This window comes from Cygnus atratus, chromosome 5 (assembly GCF_013377495.2).
Source record: "Cygnus atratus isolate AKBS03 ecotype Queensland, Australia chromosome 5, CAtr_DNAZoo_HiC_assembly, whole genome shotgun sequence".
NCBI lineage: Eukaryota > Metazoa > Chordata > Aves > Anseriformes > Anatidae > Cygnus > Cygnus atratus.
Window position 1 is genome coordinate 18,833,560 of NC_066366.1, and position 22,630 is coordinate 18,856,189.

Below are 22,630 nucleotides of genomic sequence, written 5' to 3' on the forward strand. Positions count from 1 at the left end.
GGGCCCCCTGTGCTGGCTGCGTCCCCTCCCAGCTCCTTGCGCACCGCCAGGCTCCTCGCTGGCAGGGCAGCATCAGAAGCAAAGTCCTTGACTCGGTGTGAGCACTGCTCAGTGACAGATGAAATGTCATTGTTTTCTCAACATTATGCCCATGCTAAATTAAAAACACTTCACCACAGAGGCTACGTGATGAAAATTAACTGTACCACAGCTGAAAACTATGACAGAGGCCCTCTCTCTTTCTCGGCCCCTCAGCAAGTAGTCTCAGGGTGGGCATGAGGTATGGAGGGGACAGAGCTGGCACAGCTTACAGCAAGAGCCCAGCGAGGCATTCCTTACCGTACAACAAAACGCTCAGCAAGAAGGTGATGGCTTCAGGTTTCAGAACGAGCCATTCCTCAGAGCCTGGGTGTGCTGGTGGGAGGTGGGGAGTGATTGCCTTTGCTTCACTTCAGCATTGGTTTCTTTTCCTTGTTTTTTATTTCTTCAGTTCTTGCACCGTATGTGTTTTGATGAATGAGTTCTTCCTCCCTCTTGCTTTTTTGTTTGTCAGCCCCCTTCCTCCTGAAGGGGAGCGAACGAGAGTGTGAGTAGGGCTTAGCAGGCTCTTGGGATGAAATCATGATAGCGTGGCGTTGTGGTTTAACGCGGCCGGCAGCTAAGCACCACACAGCCGTTCACTCGCCCTCCCCTCCGTCTCTGGGATGGGGGAGAGAGTCAGAAACAAATGAAGCCTGTGGGATGAGATAAAGAAATTTTATTAGGACAGAAAAGAAAGGAAAAGTAATAACAATGATAATAGTACTACTACTACTACTGTGTACAAAACAAGTGACGCAAAATGCAATTGCTCACTACCTGCAGACCGATGCCCAGCCTATCCCCGAGCAGCTGGTTCCCCCGCACCGGCCAGCCCCCCCATATAATTGTTCAGCATGACATCAGATGGGATGGAAGATCCCTTTGGCCAGTTGGGGTCAGCTGGCCTGGGTCTGTCCCCTCCCAGCTCCTGCTGCACGCCCAGCCTGCCCGCTGGCAGGACAGTGAGAGAAGCTGAAAAGTCCTTGCCTTAGTGTAAGCACTGCTCTGCAACAATTAAAACACTGGTATGTTATCAACATTATTCTCATCCTACATCCCAAACACAGCACCATACCAGCTACCAGGAAAATTAACTCTTCCCTAGCCAAAACTAGGACACATGGCTGTCATTTTGGCTCCTCTTCCAGACAGAAGCAGAGGGTGCTGAGCTGCTGGAGGGCAGCCTTGGGGCGCTGTCCTTGTGCCACCTTCGTGGGGAGAAGCAGGATGGGGAGGGGAAGGGCAGCAGCCCCTGGCCTATCCCTCCCTCTTGCCCAGCGAGACTCAGGGCTGCACGCTCCTACCTTCCTTGCCTTTGGGTCCGTCCTGGGGCACCTGCCCAGGGAACAGCGCTCCTCCTCTGCCTGCCCCTCCTGCCCTGCCACCCTCAGTCCCCCTGTGCTTTCCTCCCGGCAGCCTCCACCCCCAAGAAGACAACGGTGCCACACATCGTGCCGCCCATGAGCACGGAGAAGACCACCCCGGCCACGTCTGCCAGCAGCACGTCCAAGACCTCCGTGCCCAGCGAGGCCAGCCCCGCCAGCAGCCCAGCAGTGCCGCTGCCAAGGACGTCGCCTGCCCCCAGCAGCCCTCTCAGCACCAGGCTGCCATCTGCCGCCCCTTCCACAGTCTCCTCCCCGTGGCCCCCAAGCTCCCGGCCAAAGCCCACGCCTACGACCCTGAGGCCCAAGCCCTCTCCCCCGAGGACCAGTGCTCCCACAGAGTCGCCTGCGTCCTCCGCACCCTCCACAGCCAAAACCAGCCCGCTGCCCTCGGCTGCGTCCTCCCCCTTCTCAACTGTGTCCTCAACGGTGCCGAGCTCCTCGCACCCTGGTAAGGCTCCCTCCTTTCTTCCCTCTGCTCTACATGCGCTGTATTGGGAAGACAAATGCCATCATTCCTTCTATCCCTCTTTCCTCTCTGTTTTCCCATAACATTTATCACTCACCCTGATGTCAAATGGTGTGGAACAGCCCCTGGGGGAGTTTGGGCCAGCTGTGTTCCCTGGTGTGCCAGAGAGAAGGGCACCAGGGGGATACCCCCCAGAGGGTGGTGGAGCCTCTGCCCTGTGGCTGTCAGGCAGAGGTAGGGGTCTAAAAAGACGAGGAGGGTTAGAAGCGAGTCCCAGTTCAGCGTCATGGGCAACCCCTCTCGCTATCTACCTCGCTTCTCCAGGTGCCCCTCCATAATAGATTTGGAGGATCTTGAAGGATAGGTAGGCAAGGATGTGGAGGATGGCCCGCCTATGAGGTCACATAGGAAGAGGCAGTCGGCGCCATGCCTCATGACTGCCTCCGAAAAGAAAGAGAGAAGGGTAATTGTAGTAGGAGATTCCCTTCTGAGAGGAACAGAGGGCCCAATGTGCAGAGCTGACCCTCATTGAAGGGAAGTCTGCAGTCTACCTGGAGCTCAGATCAGGGATATCACCAGGACGCTCCCCAACCTGGTGTGCTCAGCACACTACTACCCGCTACTGATCTTCCAGATGGGTGGGGAGGAAGCTGCGTCCTGTAGTCTGAGGGGAATGAAGAAAGACTTCAAGGCCTTGGGACGGTTGGTGAAAGAGTCTGGGGCACAAGTCATTTTCTCTTCCCTCCTTCCATTCTGGGGTGATGACATGGGATGGAATAGAAGGCTCCAGTCCATAAATGATTGGCTATGTGACTGGTGCTACAGGCAGGTCTTTGGGTTCTTTGATACGGTCTAGTTTTATAAGACTCCAGGCCTGACAGTAACACATGGGAAAGGTTTATCTCACAGGGGCAAAAGGGTTCTGGGGCAGGAATCAGCAGGGCTCATTTGGAGAGCTTTAAACTAGATCCGAAGGGGGAGGGGGTTGTAGCTGGGCTTGCACCAGTGGAGCAGCGCCCTAGCAGTGATGAAGACTGGGAGGCCTCCCACCCTCCTAGGGTGAAATCAGCGTGCTCAGCTCGCTCCCTGAAGTGCCTGTACACCAGTGCACGTAGCATGGGGAATAAGCAGGAGGAGTTAGAAATCCATGTTCGGTCAGGAGATTATGATCTGGTGGCACTTACAGAGACATGGTGGGAGAGCTCACGTGACTGGAATGTGGCCATGGATGGGTATGTCCTGCTCAGGAAAGACAGGCCAGCAAGGCGCGGTGGCAGAGTTGCTCTTTGCATGAGAGAGCAACTACTTGTATTGAGTACTGTCCAGGGGTGGATGAGGAGCGAGTTGAGAGTCTGTGGATGAGAATTAAGGGGCAGGCCGGCATGGGGGATAGTGTTGTGGGTGTCTATTACAGGCCACCAGATCAGGATGGGGAAGTTGGCGAGGCCTTCTACAGGCAGCTGGTAGCATCCTCATGAGCACAGGCCCTGGTTATTGTGGGGGATTTTAACTACCCTGACATTTGCTGGAAGGCCTACTCAGCCAGCCATCCGCAGTGCAGGAGGTTCCTTCAGTGTACTGATGATAACTTGCTGATGCAAATGGTGGATGTGCCAACTAGGAGAGGAGCACTGCTGGATCTTGTCCTCACTAACAGGGAGGGGCTGGCTGAAGCGGTGAAGGTTGAGGGCAGCCTTGGTTGCAGAGTCCATGAGGTGGTCGAGTTCAGGATTTCATGTGGCAGGAACAGAGTACTGAGCAGAATCGCAAACCGGGACTTCAGTAGGGCCAACTTTGGCCTTTTCAAGCAGCTGCTAGGGGAAATCCCAAAAGACAAGGTACTTGAAGGAAAAGGGGCCCAAGACGGTTGGTTAGTGTTCAAGGACTGCTTCTTCCGAGCTCAAGATCAGAGCATCCCAACAGGTAGGAAGTCAGGAAAGAGAGCCAGGAGACCTGCACGGTTAAACAGGGAACTGCTGGGCAAACTCAAGTGGAAGAGGAGAGTCTACAGATCATGGAAGGAGGGGCTGGCCACTTGGGAGGAATAAGACTGTTGTCAGAGGATGTAGGGATGCGACTAGAAAGCTAAGGCCTCCTTAAAATTAAAACATGCAAGAGGGGTCAAGGACAACAGAAAGGGCTTCTTCAAATACATTGCGGATAAACCTACCTCTAGAGGCAATGTAGGCCCAGAAATGAATGAGGTTGGTGCCCTGGTGACAGAAGATAAAGAGAAACCAGAGTTACTGAATGCCTTCTTTGTCTCTGTCTGTATGCCAGAGGCTCTCCTGAGGAGCCCTGTACCCCTGAGGCCTCAGAGGAAGTTGAAATAAAGGAGTTTGCCTCGGCTGATGATGGCTGTGTTAAGGACGGGTTAAGCAAGCCAGACATCCATACGTCCATTGGTCCTGACGGGCTGCACCCGCAGGTGCAGACGGAGCAGGCAGAAGTCATTGCTAGTCCTCCTCTGGACTTGTTCTCATACACCCAAGTCCCTCCTGGGATGGGGGCCCCAGAGATGAGCTGACAAATTTCTCTGCCCCTCAGTGAGCAGGCTTGGGGTAGGCAAGAGGTAGGGAGGGGACAGCTGGCACAGCTTACAGCAAGAGCCCAGCGAGGCATTCCTTGCCGTACAACAAAACACTCAGCAAGAAGATGAGGGTTGCAGGTTGCAGAATGAGCCATTCCTCAGAGCCTGGGTGGTCCTGGGTGTGCTGGTGGGAGGTAGGGAGTGATTGCCTTTGCTTCACTTGGGGGTTGGTTTCTTTCTCTTGTTTTTCCTTCAGTTCTCCCAGTGTCCATCTTTTGACATGTGAGGTTTTCCTCTCTCTTGCCTTTCTGTTATTTGGCCCCTTTCCTGCTGAGGGGGAGCAAGAGAGAGAATGAGTGGGGCTCAGCCACCAGCCGGGGTGAAATCACCATGTGTGGCCTTCTCCTTCGCCCTGACGGCATCCTCTCTCCTCGAGGTTATGGGGGCATTGCGCTGCAGCACAGGTCTCCCTTGGAGCACACAGTGCCCAGCTTGTAGCAGGCAGATGATATCCCATGCCATTGTCTTGGGACCCGAAAGAAACCCAACAAGATACTACTCCCCCAGGGATATTCAGAGGGTGCTGAGCTGCTGGAGGGCAGCCTTGGGGCACTGTCACCCTCTGCCACCCTCAGTCCCCCTGTGCTTTCCTCCCGACAGCCTCCACCCCCAAGAAGACAACGGTGCCACACATCGTGCCGCCCGTGAGCACGGAGAAGACCACCCCGGCCACGTCTGCCAGCAGCACGTCCAAGACCTCCGTGCCCAGCGAGGCCAGCCCCGCCAGCAGCCCAGCAGTGCCGCTGCCAAGGACGTCGCCTGCCCCCAGCAGCCCTCTCAGCACCAGGCTGCCATCTGCCGCCCCTTCCACAGTCTCCTCCCCGTGGCCCCCAAGCTCCCGGCCAAAGCCCACGCCTACGACCCTGAGGCCCAAGCCCTCTCCCCCGAGGACCAGTGCTCCCACAGAGTCGCCTGCGTCCTCCGCACCCTCCACAGCCAAAACCAGCCCGCTGCCCTCGGCTGCGTCCTCCCCCTTCTCAACTGTGTCCTCAGCAGCGCCGAGCTCCTCGCACCCTGGTAAGGCTCCCTCCTGCCTTCCCTCTGTGCTCTTCTTGTCCTTTATTGGGAAGAGAAATGCCATCGTTCCCAGTGTCCTCCTTTCCTCCTCCTCCAACCCATCCTCTATTGCTTATCTTCATGACGAACGGTGTGGAGCAGCTCCTGGGCGAGTTCGGGCCCCCTGTGCTGGCTGCGTCCCCTCCCAGCTCCTTGCGCACCCCCAGGCTCCTCGCTGGCAGGGCAGCATCAGAAGCAAAGTCCTTGACTCGGTGTGAGCACTGCTCAGTGACAGATGAAATGTCATTGTTTTCTCAACATTATGCCCATGCTAAATTAAAAACACTTCACCACAGAGGCTACGTGATGAAAATTAACTGTACCACAGCTGAAAACTATGACAGAGGCCCTCTCTCTTTCTCGGCCCCTCAGCAAGTAGTCTCAGGGTGGGCATGAGGTATGGAGGGGACAGAGCTGGCACAGCTTACAGCAAGAGCCCAGCGAGGCATTCCTTACCGTACAACAAAACGCTCAGCAAGAAGGTGATGGCTTCAGGTTTCAGAACGAGCCATTCCTCAGAGCCTGGGTGTGCTGGTGGGAGGTGGGGAGTGATTGCCTTTGCTTCACTTCAGCATTGGTTTCTTTTCCTTGTTTTTTATTTCTTCAGTTCTTGCACCGTATGTGTTTTGATGAATGAGTTCTTCCTCCCTCTTGCTTTTTTGTTTGTCAGCCCCCTTCCTCCTGAAGGGGAGCGAACGAGAGTGTGAGTAGGGCTTAGCAGGCTCTTGGGATGAAATCATGATAGCGTGGCGTTGTGGTTTAACGCGGCCGGCAGCTAAGCACCACACAGCCGTTCACTCGCCCTCCCCTCCGTCTCTGGGATGGGGGAGAGAGTCAGAAACAAATGAAGCCTGTGGGATGAGATAAAGAAATTTTATTAGGACAGAAAAGAAAGGAAAAGTAATAACAATGATAATAGTACTACTACTACTACTGTGTACAAAACAAGTGACGCAAAATGCAATTGCTCACTACCCGCAGACCGATGCCCAGCCTATCCCCGAGCAGCTGGTTCCCCCACACCGGCCAGCCCCCCCATATAATTGTTCAGCATGACATCAGATGGGATGGAAGACCCCTTTGGCCAGTTGGGGTCAGCTGGCCTGGGTCTGTCCCCTCCCAGCTCCTGCTGCACGCCCAGCCTGCCCGCTGGCAGGACAGTGAGAGAAGCTGAAAAGTCCTTGCCTTAGTGTAAGCACTGCTCTGCAACAATTAAAACACTGGTATGTTATCAACATTATTCTCATCCTACATCCCAAACACAGCACCATACCAGCTACCAGGAAAATTAACTCTTCCCTAGCCAAAACTAGGACACATGGCTGTCATTTTGGCTCCTCTTCCAGACAGAAGCAGAGGGTGCTGAGCTGCTGGAGGGCAGCCTTGGGGCGCTGTCCTTGTGCCACCTTCGTGGGGAGAAGCAGGATGGGGAGGGGAAGGGCAGCAGCCCCTGGCCTATCCCTCCCTCTTGCCCAGCGAGACTCAGGGCTGCACGCTCCTACCTTCCTTGCCTTTGGGTCCGTCCTGGGGCACCTGCCCAGGGAACAGCGCTCCTCCTCTGCCTGCCCCTCCTGCCCTGCCACCCTCAGTCCCCCTGTGCTTTCCTCCTGGCAGCCTCCACCCCCAAGAAGACAACGGTGCCACACATCGTGCCGCCCGTGAGCACGGAGAAGACCACCCCGGCCACGTCTGCCAGCAGCACGTCCAAGACCTCCGTGCCCAGCGAGGCCAGCCCCGCCAGCAGCCCAGCAGTGCCGCTGCCAAGGACGTCGCCTGCCCCCAGCAGCCCTCTCAGCACCAGGCTGCCATCTGCCGCCCCTTCCACGGTCTCCTCCCCGTGGCCCCCAAGCTCCCGGCCAAAGCCCACGCCTACGACCCTGAGGCCCAAGCCCTCTCCCCCGAGGACCAGTGCTCCCACAGAGTCGCCTGCGTCCTCCGCACCCTCCACAGCCAAAACCAGCCCGCTGCCCTCAGCTGCGTCCTCCCCCTTCTCAACTGTGTCCTCAACGGTGCCGAGCTCCTCGCACCCTGGTAAGGCTCCCTCCTTTCTTCCCTCTGCTCTACATGCGCTGTATTGGGAAGACAAATGCCATCATTCCTTCTATCCCTCTTTCCTCTCTGTTTTCCCATAACATTTATCACTCACCCTGATGTCAAATGGTGTGGAACAGCCCCTGGGGGAGTTTGGGCCAGCTGTGTTCCCTGGTGTGCCAGAGAGAAGGGCACCAGGGGGATACCCCCCAGAGGGTGGTGGAGCCTCTGCCCTGTGGCTGTCAGGCAGAGGTAGGGGTCTAAAAAGACGAGGAGGGTTAGAAGCGAGTCCCAGTTCAGCGTCATGGGCAACCCCTCTCGCTATCTACCTCGCTTCTCCAGGTGCCCCTCCATAATAGATTTGGAGGATCTTGAAGGATAGGTAGGCAAGGATGTGGTGGATGGCCCGCCTATGAGGTCACGTAGGAAGAGGCAGTCGGCGCCATGCCTCATGACTGCCTCCGAAAAGAAAGAGAGAAGGGTAATTGTAGTAGGAGATTCCCTTCTGAGAGGAACAGAGGGCCCAATGTGCAGAGTTGACCCTCATTGAAGGGAAGTCTGCAGTCTACCTGGAGCTCAGATCAGGGATATCACCAGGACGCTCCCCAACCTGGTGTGCTCAGCACACTACTACCCGCTACTGATCTTCCAGATGGGTGGGGAGGAAGCTGCGTCCTGTAGTCTGAGGGGAATGAAGAAAGACTTCAAGGCCTTGGGACGGTTGGTGAAAGAGTCTGGGGCACAAGTCATTTTCTCTTCCCTCCTTCCATTCTGGGGTGATGACATGGGATGGAATAGAAGGCTCCAGTCCATAAATGATTGGCTATGTGACTGGTGCTACAGGCAGGTCTTTGGGTTCTTTGATACGGTCTAGTTTTATAAGACTCCAGGCCTGACAGTAACACATGGGAAAGGTTTATCTCACAGGGGCAAAAGGGTTCTGGGGCAGGAATCAGCAGGGCTCATTTGGAGAGCTTTAAACTAGATCCGAAGGGGGAGGGGGTTGTAGCTGGGCTTGCACCAGTGGAGCAGCGCCCTAGCAGTGATGAAGACTGGGAGGCCTCCCACCCTCCTAGGGTGAAATCAGCGTGCTCAGCTCGCTCCCTGAAGTGCCTGTACACCAGTGCACGTAGCATGGGGAATAAGCAGGAGGAGTTAGAAATCCATGTTCGGTCAGGAGATTATGATCTGGTGGCACTTACAGAGACATGGTGGGACAGCTCACGTGACTGGAATGTGGCCATGGATGGGTATGTCCTGCTCAGGAAAGACAGGCCAGCAAGGCGCGGTGGCAGAGTTGCTCTTTGCATGAGAGAGCAACTACTTGTATTGAGTACTGTCCAGGGGTGGATGAGGAGCGAGTTGAGAGTCTGTGGGTGAGAATTAAGGGGCAGGCCGGCATGGGGGATAGTGTTGTGGGTGTCCATTACAGGCCACCAGATCAGGATGGGGAAGTTGGCGAGGCCTTCTACAGGCAGCTGGTAGCATCCTCATGAGCACAGGCCCTGGTTATTGTGGGGGATTTTAACTACCCTGACATTTGCTGGAAGGCCTACTCAGCCAGCCATCCGCAGTGCAGGAGGTTCCTTCAGTGTACTGATGATAACTTGCTGATGCAAATGGTGGATGTGCCAACTAGGAGAGGAGCACTGCTGGATCTTGTCCTCACTAACAGGGAGGGGCTGGCTGAAGCGGTGAAGGTTGAGGGCAGCCTTGGTTGCAGAGTCCATGAGGTGGTCGAGTTCAGGATTTCATGTGGCAGGAACAGAGTACTGAGCAGAATCGCAAACCGGGACTTCCGTAGGGCCAACTTTGGCCTTTTCAAGCAGCTGCTAGGGGAAATCCCAAAAGACAAGGTACTTGAAGGAAAAGGGGCCCAAGACAGTTGGTTAGTGTTCAAGGACTGCTTCTTCCGAGCTCAAGATCAGAGCATCCCAACAGGTAGGAAGTCAGGAAAGAGAGCCAGGAGACCTGCACGGTTAAACAGGGAACTGCTGGGCAAACTCAAGTGGAAGAGGAGAGTCTACAGATCATGGAAGGAGGGGCTGGCCACTTGGGAGGAATAAGACTGTTGTCAGAGGATGTAGGGATGCGACTAGAAAGCTAAGGCCTCCTTAAAATTAAAACATGCAAGAGGGGTCAAGGACAACAGAAAGGGCTTCTTCAAATACATTGCGGATAAACCTACCTCTAGAGGCAATGTAGGCCCAGAAATGAATGAGGTTGGTGCCCTGGTGACAGAAGATAAAGAGAAACTAGAGTTACTGAATGCCTTCTTTGTCTCTGTCTGTATGCCAGAGGCTCTCCTGAGGAGCCCTGTACCCCTGAGGCCTCAGAGGAAGTTGAAATAAAGGAGTTTGCCTCGGCTGATGATGGCTGTGTTAAGGACGGGTTAAGCAAGCCAGACATCCATACGTCCATTGGTCCTGACGGGCTGCACCCGCAGGTGCAGACGGAGCAGGCAGAAGTCATTGCTAGTCCTCCTCTGGACTTGTTCTCATACACCCAAGTCCCTCCTGGGATGGGGGCCCCAGAGATGAGCTGACAAATTTCTCTGCCCCTCAGTGAGCAGGCTTGGGGTAGGCAAGAGGTAGGGAGGGGACAGCTGGCACAGCTTACAGCAAGAGCCCAGCGAGGCATTCCTTGCCGTACAACAAAACACTCAGCAAGAAGATGAGGGTTGCAGGTTGCAGAATGAGCCATTCCTCAGAGCCTGGGTGGTCCTGGGTGTGCTGGTGGGAGGTAGGGAGTGATTGCCTTTGCTTCACTTGGGGGTTGGTTTCTTTCTCTTGTTTTTCCTTCAGTTCTCCCAGTGTCCATCTTTTGACACGTGAGGTTTTCCTCTCTCTTGCCTTTCTGTTATTTGGCCCCTTTCCTGCTGAGGGGGAGCAAGAGAGAGAATGAGTGGGGCTCAGCCACCAGCCGGGGTGAAATCACCATGTGTGGCCTTCTCCTTCGCCCTGACGGCATCCTCTCTCCTCGAGGTTATGGGGGCATTGCGCTGCAGCACAGGTCTCCCTTGGAGCACACAGTGCCCAGCTTGTAGCAGGCAGATGATATCCCATGCCATTGTCTTGGGACCCGAAAGAAACCCAACAAGATACTACTCCCCCAGGGATATTCAGAGGGTGCTGAGCTGCTGGAGGGCAGCCTTGGGGCACTGTCACCCTCTGCCACCCTCAGTCCCCCTGTGCTTTCCTCCCGGCAGCCTCCACCCCCAAGAAGACAACGGTGCCACACATCGTGCCGCCCGTGAGCACGGAGAAGACCACCCCGGCCACGTCTGCCAGCAGCACGTCCAAGACCTCCGTGCCCAGCGAGGCCAGCCCCGCCAGCAGCCCAGCAGTGCCGCTGCCAAGGACGTCGCCTGCCCCCAGCAGCCCTCTCAGCACCAGGCTGCCATCTGCCGCCCTTTCCACAGTCTCCTCCCCGTGGCCCCCAAGCTCCCGGCCAAAGCCCACGCCTACGACCCTGAGGCCCAAGCCCTCTCCCCCGAGGACCAGTGCTCCCACAGAGTCGCCTGCGTCCTCCGCACCCTCCACAGCCAAAACCAGCCCGCTGCCCTCGGCTGCGTCCTCCCCCTTCTCAACTGTGTCCTCAGCAGCACCGAGCTCCTCACACCCTGGTAAGGCTCCCTCCTGCCTTCCCTCTGCTCTGCCTTCCCTTTATTGGGAAGACAAATGCCATCGTTCCCAGTGTCCCCCTTTCCTCCTCCTCCAACCCATCCTCTATTGCTTATCTTCATGACGAACGGTGTGGAGCAGCTCCTGGGCGAGTTCGGGCCCCCTGTGCTGGCTGCGTCCCCTCCCAGCTCCTTGCGCACCCCCAGGCTCCTCGCTGGCAGGGCAGCATCAGAAGCAAAGTCCTTGACTCGGTGTGAGCACTGCTCAGTGACAGATGAAATGTCATTGTTTTCTCAACATTATGCCCATGCTAAATCAAAAACACTTCACCACAGAGGCTACGTGATGAAAATTAACTGTATCACAGCTGAAAACTATGACAGAGGCCCTCTCTCTTTCTCGGCCCCTCAGCAAGTAGTCTCAGGGTGGGCATGAGGTATGGAGGGGACAGAGCTGGCACAGCTTACAGCAAGAGCCCAGCGAGGCATTCCTTACCGTACAACAAAACGCTCAGCAAGAAGGTGATGGCTTCAGGTTTCAGAACGAGCCATTCCTCAGAGCCTGGGTGTGCTGGTGGGAGGTGGGGAGTGATTGCCTTTGCTTCACTTCAGCATTGGTTTCTTTTCCTTGTTTTTTATTTCTTCAGTTCTTGCACCGTATGTGTTTTGATGAATGAGTTCTTCCTCCCTCTTGCTTTTTTGTTTGTCAGCCCCCTTCCTCCTGAAGGGGAGCGAACGAGAGCGTAAGTGGGGCTTAGCAGGCTCTTGGGAGGAAATAATGATAGCATGGCCTTCATTTTAGCTCCTTTTCCAGGGAGATACAGAGGGTGCTGAGCTGCTGGAGGGCAGCCTTGGGGCGCTGTCCTTGTGCCACCTTTGTGGGGAGAAGCAGGATGGGGAGGGGAAGGGCAGCAGCCCCTGGCCTATCCCTCCCTCTTGCCCAGCGAGACTCAGGGCTGCACGCTCCTACCTTCCTTGACTTTGGGTCCGTCCTGGGGCACCTGCCCAGGGAACAGCGCTCCTCCTCTGCCTGCCCCTCCTGCCCTGCCACCCTCAGTCGCCCTGTGCTTTCCTCCCGGCAGCCTCCACCCCCAAGAAGACAACGGTGCCACACATCGTGCCGCCCGTGAGCACGGAGAAGACCACCCCGGCCACGTCTGCCAGCAGCACGTCCAAGACCTCCGTGCCCAGCGAGGCCAGCCCCGCCAGCAGCCCAGCAGTGCCGCTGCCAAGGACGTCGCCTGCCCCCAGCAGCCCTCTCAGCACCAGGCTGCCATCTGCCGCCCCTTCCACAGTCTCCTCCCCGTGGCCCCCAAGCTCCCGGCCAAAGCCCACGCCTACGACCCTGAGGCCCAAGCCCTCTCCCCCGAGGACCAGTGCTCCCACAGAGTCGCCTGCGTCCTCCGCACCCTCCACAGCCAAAACCAGCCCGCTGCCCTCGGCTGCGTCCTCCCCCTTCTCAACTCTGTCCTCAGCAGCGCCGAGCTCCTCACACCCTGGTAAGGCTCCCTCCTGCCTTCCCTCTGCTCTACATGCGCTGTATTGGGAAGACAAATGCCATCATTCCTTCTATCCCTCTTTCCTCTCTGTTTTCCCATAACATTTATCACTCACCCTGATGTCAAATGGTGTGGAACAGCCCCTGGGTGAGTTTGGGCCAGCTGTGTTCCCTGGTGTGCCAGAGAGAAGGGCACCAGGGGGATACCCCCCAGAGGGTGGTGGAGCCTCTGCCCTGTGGCTGTCAGGCAGAGGTAGGGGTCTAAAAAGACGAGGAGGGTTAGAAGCGAGTCCCAGTTCAGCGTCATGGGCAACCCCTCTCGCTATCTACCTCGCTTCTCCAGGTGCCCCTCCATAATAGATTTGGAGGATCTTGAAGGATAGGTAGGCAAGGATGTGGTGGATGGCCCGCCTATGAGGTCACGTAGGAAGAGGCAGTCGGCGCCATGCCTCATGACTGCCTCCGAAAAGAAAGAGAGAAGGGTAATTGTAGTAGGAGATTCCCTTCTGAGAGGAACAGAGGGCCCAATGTGCAGAGTTGACCCTCATTGAAGGGAAGTCTGCAGTCTACCTGGAGCTCAGATCAGGGATATCACCAGGACGCTCCCCAACCTGGTGTGCTCAGCACACTACTACCCGCTACTGATCTTCCAGATGGGTGGGGAGGAAGCTGCGTCCTGTAGTCTGAGGGGAATGAAGAAAGACTTCAAGGCCTTGGGACGGTTGGTGAAAGAGTCTGGGGCACAAGTCATTTTCTCTTCCCTCCTTCCATTCTGGGGTGATGACATGGGATGGAATAGAAGGCTCCAGTCCATAAATGATTGGCTATGTGACTGGTGCTACAGGCAGGTCTTTGGGTTCTTTGATACGGTCTAGTTTTATAAGACTCCAGGCCTGACAGTAATACATGGGAAAGGTTTATCTCACAGGGGCAAAAGGGTTCTGGGGCAGGAATCAGCAGGGCTCATTTGGAGAGCTTTAAACTAGATCCGAAGGGGGAGGGGGTTGTAGCTGGGCTTGCACCAGTGGAGCAGCGCCCTAGCAGTGATGAAGACTGGGAGGCCTCCCACCCTCCTAGGGTGAAATCAGCGTGCTCAGCTCGCTCCCTGAAGTGCCTGTACACCAGTGCACGTAGCATGGGGAATAAGCAGGAGGAGTTAGAAATCCATGTTCGGTCAGGAGATTATGATCTGGTGGCACTTACAGAGACATGGTGGGACAGCTCACGTGACTGGAATGTGGCCATGGATGGGTATGTCCTGCTCAGGAAAGACAGGCCAGCAAGGCGCGGTGGCAGAGTTGCTCTTTGCATGAGAGAGCAACTACTTGTATTGAGTACTGTCCAGGGGTGGATGAGGAGCGAGTTGAGAGTCTGTGGATGAGAATTAAGGGGCAGGCCGGCATGGGGGATAGTGTTGTGGGTGTCCATTACAGGCCACCAGATCAGGATGGGGAAGTTGGCGAGGCCTTCTACAGGCAGCTGGTAGCATCCTCATGAGCACAGGCCCTGGTTATTGTGGGGGATTTTAACTACCCTGACATTTGCTGGAAGGCCTACTCAGCCAGCCATCCGCAGTGCAGGAGGTTCCTTCAGTGTACTGATGATAACTTGCTGATGCAAATGGTGGATGTGCCAACTAGGAGAGGAGCACTGCTGGATCTTGTCCTCACTAACAGGGAGGGGCTGGCTGAAGCGGTGAAGGTTGAGGGCAGCCTTGGTTGCAGAGTCCATGAGGTGGTCGAGTTCAGGATTTCATGTGGCAGGAACAGAGTACTGAGCAGAATCGCAAACCGGGACTTCAGTAGGGCCAACTTTGGCCTTTTCAAGCAGCTGCTAGGGGAAATCCCAAAAGACAAGGTACTTGAAGGAAAAGGGGCCCAAGACAGTTGGTTAGTGTTCAAGGACTGCTTCTTCCGAGCTCAAGATCAGAGCATCCCAACAGGTAGGAAGTCAGGAAAGAGAGCCAGGAGACCTGCACGGTTAAACAGGGAACTGCTGGGCAAACTCAAGTGGAAGAGGAGAGTCTACAGATCATGGAAGGAGGGGCTGGCCACTTGGGAGGAATAAGACTGTTGTCAGAGGATGTAGGGATGCGACTAGAAAGCTAAGGCCTCCTTAAAATTAAAACATGCAAGAGGGGTCAAGGACAACAGAAAGGGCTTCTTCAAATACATTGCGGATAAACCTACCTCTAGAGGCAATGTAGGCCCAGAAATGAATGAGGTTGGTGCCCTGGTGACAGAAGATAAAGAGAAACCAGAGTTACTGAATGCCTTCTTTGTCTCTGTCTGTATGCCAGAGGCTCTCCTGAGGAGCCCTGTACCCCTGAGGCCTCAGAGGAAGTTGAAATAAAGGAGTTTGCCTCGGCTGATGATGGCTGTGTTAAGGACGGGTTAAGCAAGCCAGACATCCATACGTCCATTGGTCCTGACGGGCTGCACCCGCAGGTGCAGACGGAGCAGGCAGAAGTCATTGCTAGTCCTCCTCTGGACTTGTTCTCATACACTCAAGTCCCTCCTGGGATGGGGGCCCCAGAGATGAGCTGACAAATTTCTCTGCCCCTCAGTGAGCAGGCTTGGGGTAGGCAAGAGGTAGGGAGGGGACAGCTGGCACAGCTTACAGCAAGAGCCCAGCGAGGCATTCCTTGCCGTACAACAAAACACTCAGCAAGAAGATGAGGGTTGCAGGTTGCAGAATGAGCCATTCCTCAGAGCCTGGGTGGTCCTGGGTGTGCTGGTGGGAGGTAGGGAGTGATTGCCTTTGCTTCACTTGGGGGTTGGTTTCTTTCTCTTGTTTTTCCTTCAGTTCTCCCAGTGTCCATCTTTTGACACGTGAGGTTTTCCTCTCTCTTGCCTTTCCGTTATTTGGCCCCTTTCCTGCTGAGGGGGAGCAAGAGAGAGAATGAGTGGGGCTCAGCCACCAGCCGGGGTGAAATCACCATGTGTGGCCTTCTCCTTCGCCCTGACGGCATCCTCTCTCCTCGAGGTTATGGGGGCATTGCGCTGCAGCACAGGTCTCCCTTGGAGCACACAGTGCCCAGCTTGTAGCAGGCAGATGATATCCCATGCCATTGTCTTGGGACCCGAAAGAAACCCAACAAGATACTACTCCCCCAGGGATATTCAGAGGGTGCTGAGCTGCTGGAGGGCAGCCTTGGGGCACTGTCACCCTCTGCCACCCTCAGTCCCCCTGTGCTTTCCTCCCGGCAGCCTCCACCCCCAAGAAGACAACGGTGCCACACATCGTGCCGCCCGTGAGCACGGAGAAGACCACCCCGGCCACGTCTGCCAGCAGCACGTCCAAGACCTCCGTGCCCAGCGAGGCCAGCCCCGCCAGCAGCCCAGCAGTGCCGCTGCCAAGGACGTCGCCTGCCCCCAGCAGCCCTCTCAGCACCAGGCTGCCATCTGCCGCCCCTTCCACAGTCTCCTCCCCGTGGCCCCCAAGCTCCCGGCCAAAGCCCACGCCTACGACCCTGAGGCCCAAGCCCTCTCCCCCGAGGACCAGTGCTCCCACAGAGTCGCCTGCGTCCTCCGCACCCTCCACAGCCAAAACCAGCCCGCTGCCCTCGGCTGCGTCCTCCCCCTTCTCAACTGTGTCCTCAGCAGCGCCGAGCTCCTCGCACCCTGGTAAGGCTCCCTCCTGCCTTCCCTCTGCTCTGCCTTCCCTTTATTAGGAAGTCAAATTCCACTCCTCCTCCTTCACTCCATCTGTTACTGTTCAGCCTGATGTCAAATGGTTTGGAACAGCCCCTGGGTGAGTTTGGGCCCCCTGTGCTGGCTGCGTCCCCTCCCAGCTCCTTGTGCACCCCCAGGCTCCTCGCTGGCAGGGCAGCATCAGAAGCTGAGAAGTCCTGGACTCAGTGTGAGCACTGCTCAGCAGCAACAGAAATGTCAGTGTTTTCTCTACATTATGCCCATCTTATATGAAGAACACGTCATCACAGAGGCCCTTGTTGATGAAAATTAACGGTATCACAGCTGAAAAACAGTGCAAAGGCCTTCTCTGCCTCTCTCTCGTGCAATCACAGAGTATTTGGGACAGGAAGGATCCTTCAAGATCAACTAATCCCAACCCCCTACCATGGGCAGGGACACCTCCCACTAGACCAAGTTGCTCCAATCCCCATCCCAGCCAGCCTTAAACACACACTTCCAGGGATGGGGCATCCCCAGCTTTTCACAGAATCACAGAATGGTTGAGGTCGGAAGGGAGCTCTGGAGGGCATCCAGTCCAACCTGCCCTGCTCAGCAGGGTCACCCAGAGCACTCGGCACAGGATTGCATCCAGGTGGTTCTGAATATCTCCAGAGCAACCTGGCTGGGCAACCGGTTCCCACGTTCACCCTCTGTTCACCAACCTGTTCACCCTCTCAGTACAGAAGTGTGTTCTCATATTCAGCTGGAGTGTCCCGTGGTTCAGGTTGTGCCCGTTGCCTCTTGTCCTGTCACTGGGCACCACTGAAAAGAGCCTGGTCCCAACCTCTTGACACCCTCCCTTCTGGTGTTTACACACCCCAGTAAGCTCCCTCTCAGCCTTCTCTTCTCCACGCTACACAGTCCCAGCTCTCACAGACCCTCCTTGCAGGACAGATGCTGCAGTCCCCTCCTCACCTTAGCAGCCCCCTCTGTTGGACTCAGTCCAGGAGCTCCATGGCCTGCAGCGAGTTGCCCTTTCTGGGCAACCTGTTCCAGTGCCACACAGAGTAAAGACTCTTCCAAATAATCTAAGCTCATATTTAACTTTTTTTTTAGTTTAAAACCATTCTTCTTTGTCCTGTCACTACACCCACTGACAAAGAGTCCTTCCCCAGATCTTGCGAAGCCCCTTTTAGGTACCGGAAGATCACTATAGGGCCTCCCCAGAGCCTTCTCTTCTCCAGGCTGAACAACCCCAGCTCCCTCAGCCTGTCTTCACAGGAGAGGTGCTCTAGCTCTCTGGGCATCCTCGCAGCCTCCTCTGGAGTTGTTCTCATACACTCAAGTCCCTCCTGGGCTGGGGACCCCAGAGTTGAGCTGACAAATTTCTCTGCCCCTCGGTGAGTGGGCTTGGGGTGGGCAGGAGGTAGGGAGGGGACAAGCTGTAAGCTGGCAGAGCTGACAGCAAGAGCCCAGCGAGGCATTCCTTGCCGTATAACAAAACACTCAGCAAGAAGATGAGGGTTGCAGGGTTCAGAATGGGCCACTCCTCAGAGCCTGGGTGGTCCTGGGTGTGCTGGTGGGAGGTGGGGAGTGATTGCCTTTGCTTCACTTGGGGGTTGGTTTCTTTCTCTTATTTTTCCTCCAGTACTTGCACCGTCTGTGTTTTGGCGCTTGAGTTTTTCCTCTCTTTTGCCTTTCCTGTTGTCGGCCCCTTTCCTTCTGAAGGGGGATCGAGAGACAATGAGTGGGGCTTAGCACACAGTTAGGACCAAATCATGAGAGTATGACCTTCATTTTGGCTCCTCTTCCAGACAGAAGCAGAGGGTGCTGAGCTGCTGGAGGGCAGCCTTGGGGCGCTGTCCTTGTGCCACCTTCGTGGGGAGAAGCAGGATGGGGAGGGGAAGGGCAGCAGCCCCTGGCCTATCCCTCCCTCTTGCCCAGCGAGACTCAGGGCTGCACGCTCCTACCTTCCTTGACTTTGGGTCCGTCCTGGGGCACCTGCCCAGGGAACAGCGCTCCTCCTCTGCCTGCCCCTCCTGCCCTGCCACCCTCAGTCCCCCTGTGCTTTCCTCCCGGCAGCCTCCACCCCCAAGAAGACAACGGTGCCACACATCGTGCCGCCCGTGAGCACGGAGAAGACCACCCCGGCCACGTCTGCCAGCAGCACGTCCAAGACCTCCGTGCCCAGCGAGGCCAGCCCCGCCAGCAGCCCAGCAGTGCCGCTGCCAAGGACGTCGCCTGCCCCCAGCAGCCCTCTCAGCACCAGGCTGCCATCTGCCGCCCCTTCCACAGTCTCCTCCCCGTGGCCCCCAAGCTCCCGGCCAAAGCCCACGCCTACGACCCTGAGGCCCAAGCCCTCTCCCCCGAGGACCAGTGCTCCCACAGAGTCGCCTGCGTCCTCCGCACCCTCCACAGCCAAAACCAGCCCGCTGCCCTCAGCTGCGTCCTCCCCCTTCTCAACTGTGTCCTCAGCAGCGCCGAGCTCCTCGCACCCTGGTAAGGCTCCCTCCTTTCTTCCCTCTGTGCTCTTCTTGTCCTTTATTGGGAAGAGAAATGCCATCGTTCCCAGTGTCCTCCTTTCCTCCTCCTCCAACCCATCCTCTATTGCTAATCTTCATGACGAACGGTGTGGAACAGCTCCTGGGTGAGCTTGGGCCCCCTGTGCTGGCTGCATCCCCTCCCAGCTCCTTGCGCACCCCCAGGCTCCTCGCTGGCAGGGCAGCATCAGAATCACAGAATCATTAAGGCTGGAAGAAACCTCCAAATCATCTGATCCAACCGTCCCCCTACCACCGATATCACCCACTAAACCATGTCCCCAAGCGCCACGTCCAACCTCTCCTTGAACAACCACAGGGACGGTGACTCCACCTCCTCCCTGGGCAACCCGTCCCAATGCCTGACCACTCTTTCTGAGAAGAAATGTCTCCTCATTTCCAGCCTGAACCTCCCCTGGCACAACTTGAGGCCTTTCCCCCTAGTCCTATCGCTGGTTATCTGCAAGAAGAGGCTGACCCCCAACTCCCCACACCTTCCTGTCATGCTGTTGCAGAGAGCAATGAGGTCTCCCCTGAGCCTCCTCTTCTCCAGACCAAACAACCCCAGTTCCCTCAGCCACTCCTCACAGGACTTGTGCTCCAGGCCCTTCACCAGCTTCACAGCCCTGCTCTGGACACACTGCAGGGCCTCGATGTCCTTGTAGTGAGGGGCCCAAAGCTGAACACAGCACTCGAGGTGCGGCCTCACCAGAGCTGAGTACAGGGGGACGATCACCTCCCTGGTCCTGCTGGCTGCACTAGGCCTGATACAAGCCAGGATGCCGTTGGCCTTCTTGGCCACCCGGGCACACTGCTGGCTCGTGTTCAGGCGAGCATCAGTCAGCACCCCCAGATCCTTTTCCCTCTGAACAGCTTTGCAGCCACTCTGCCCCAAGCCTGTAGCGCTGCATGGGGTTGGTGTGGCCAAAATGCAGGACCCGGCACTTGGCCATGTTGAACCTCATCCCATTGGCCTTTGCCCATCGACCCGTCCTGCCCAGGTCCCTCTGCAGGGCCTTCCTACCCTCCGGCAGGTCGACACTGCCCCCGAACTTGGTGTCATCTGCAACCCTACTGAGGGTGCACTCAATTCCCTCATCCAAGTCATCAATAAAGATATTAAAGAGGCTTGCAGCAGGCAGATGATATCCCATACCATTGTCGTGGACCCCGAGAGAAACAAAATGAGATGCTGCCCTTCCATGGAGACTCAGAGGGTGCTGAGCTGCTGGAGGGCAGCCCTGGGGCACTGTTACCCTCTGCCACCCTCAATCCCCCTGTGCTTTCCTCCCGGCAGCCTCCACCCCCAAGAAGACAACGGTGCCACACATCGTGCCGCCCGTGAGCACGGAGAAGACCACCCCGGCCACGTCTGCCAGCAGCACGTCCAAGACCTCCGTGCCCAGCGAGGCCAGCCCCGCCAGCAGCCCAGCAGTGCCGCTGCCAAGGACGTCGCCTGCCCCCAGCAGCCCTCTCAGCACCAGGCTGCCATCTGCCGCCCCTTCCACAGTCTCCTCCCCGTGGCCCCCAAGCTCCCGGCCAAAGCCCACGCCTACGACCCTGAGGCCCAAGCCCTCTCCCCCGAGGACCAGTGCTCCCACAGAGTCGCCTGCGTCCTCCGCACCCTCCACAGCCAAAACCAGCCCGCTGCCCTCGGCTGCATCCTCCCCCTTCTCAACTGTGTCCTCAGCAGCGCCGAGCTCCTCGCACCCTGGTAAGGCTCCCTCCTTTCTTCCCTCTGCTCTACATGCGCTGTATTGGGAAGACAAATGCCATCATTCCCAGTGTCCTCCTTTCCTCCTCCTCCAACCCATCCTCTATTGCTAATCTTCATGACAAACCGTGTGGAGCAGCTCCTGGGTGAGTTCGGGCCCCCTGTGCTGGCTGCGTCCCCTCCCAGCTCCTTGCGCACCCCCAGGCTCCTCGCTGGCAGGGCAGCATCAGAAGCAAAGTCCTTGACTCGGTGTGAGCACTGCTCAGTGACAGATGAAATGTCATTGTTTTCTCAACATTATGCCCATGCTAAATCAAAAACACTTCACCACAGAGGCTACGTGATGAAAATTAACTGTATCACAGCTGAAAACTATGACAGAGGCCCTCTCTCTTTCTCGGCCCCTCAGCAAGTAGTCTCAGGGTGGGCATGAGGTATGGAGGGGACAGAGCTGGCACAGCTTACAGCAAGAGCCCAGCGAGGCATTCCTTACCGTACAACAAAACGCTCAGCAAGAAGGTGATGGCTTCAGGTTTCAGAACGAGCCATTCCTCAGAGCCTGGGTGTGCTGGTGGGAGGTGGGGAGTGATTGCCTTTGCTTCACTTCAGCATTGGTTTCTTTTCCTTGTTTTTTATTTCTTCAGTTCTTGCACCGTATGTGTTTTGATGAATGAGTTCTTCCTCCCTCTTGCTTTTTTGTTTGTCAGCCCCCTTCCTCCTGAAGGGGAGCGAACGAGAGTGTGAGTAGGGCTTAGCAGGCTCTTGGGATGAAATCATGATAGCGTGGCGTTGTGGTTTAACGCGGCCGGCAGCTAAGCACCACACAGCCGTTCACTCACCCTCCCCTCCGTCTCTGGGATGGGGGAGAGAGTCAGAAACAAATGAAGCCTGTGGGATGAGATAAAGAAATTTTATTAGGACAGAAAAGAAAGGAAAAGTAATAACAATGATAATAGTACTACTGCTACTACTGTGTACAAAACAAGTGACGCAAAATGCAATTGCTCACTACCCGCAGACCGATGCCCAGCCTATCCCCGAGCAGCTGGTTCCCCCACACCGGCCAGCCCCCCCATATAATTGTTCAGCTTGACATCAGATGGGATGGAAGACCCCTTTGGCCAGTTGGGGTCAGCTGGCCTGGGTCTGTCCCCTCCCAGCTCCTGCTGCATGCCCAGCCTGCACGCTGGCAGGACAGTGAGAGAAGCTGAAAAGTCCTTGCCTTAGTGTAAGCACTGCTCTGCAACAATTAAAACACTGGTATGTTATCAACATTATTCTCATCCTACATCCCAAACACAGCACCATACCAGCTACCAGGAAAATTAACTCTTCCCTAGCCAAAACTAGGACATATGGCTGTCATTTTGGCTCCTCTTCCAGACAGAAGCAGAGGGTGCTGAGCTGCTGGAGGGCAGCCTTGGGGCGCTGTCCTTGTGCCACCTTTGTGGGGAGAAGCAGGATGGGGAGGGGAAGGGCAGCAGCCCCTGGTCTATCCCTCCCTCTTGCCCAGCGAGACTCAGGGCTGCACGCTCCTACCTTCCTTGCCTTTGGGTCCGTCCTGGGGCACCTGCCCAGGGAACAGCGCTCCTCCTCTGCCTGCCCCTCCTGCCCTGCCACCCTCAGTCCCCCTGTGCTTTCCTCCCGGCAGCCTCCACCCCCAAGAAGACAACGGTGCCACACATCGTGCCGCCTGTGAGCACGGAGAAGACCACCCCGGCCACGTCTGCCAGCAGCACGTCCAAGACCTCCGTGCCCAGCGAGGCCAGCCCCGCCAGCAGCCCAGCAGTGCCGCTGCCAAGGACGTCGCCTGCCCCCAGCAGCCCTCTCAGCACCAGGCTGCCATCTGCCGCCCCTTCCACAGTCTCCTCCCCGTGGCCCCCAAGCTCCCGGCCAAAGCCCACGCCTACGACCCTGAGGCCCAAGCCCTCTCCCCCGAGGACCAGTGCTCCCACAGAGTCGCCTGCGTCCTCCGCACCCTCCACAGCCAAAACCAGCCCGCTGCCCTCAGC

At 56.6% G+C, this 22,630-nt stretch overlaps 1 long non-coding RNA gene across 2 annotated transcripts; it reads right to left on the reverse strand.

Moving 5' to 3' along the window:
- Positions 1-408: 408 nt before the first annotated feature.
- On the reverse strand, positions 409-21,339 carry LOC126913318 (uncharacterized). Of its 2 annotated transcripts, none has more exons than XR_007708332.1 (3): positions 21,112-21,339; positions 6,035-6,429; positions 409-734 (listed from the first exon to the last, which is right to left on the reverse strand). It is a non-coding gene; the product is annotated as an uncharacterized LOC126913318 (long non-coding RNA). The 2 variants fall into 2 exon arrangements; XR_007708333.1 differs by lacking the exon at positions 21,112-21,339 and adding an exon at positions 11,728-11,925.
- Between the last annotated feature and the right edge of the window lie 1,291 nt (positions 21,340-22,630).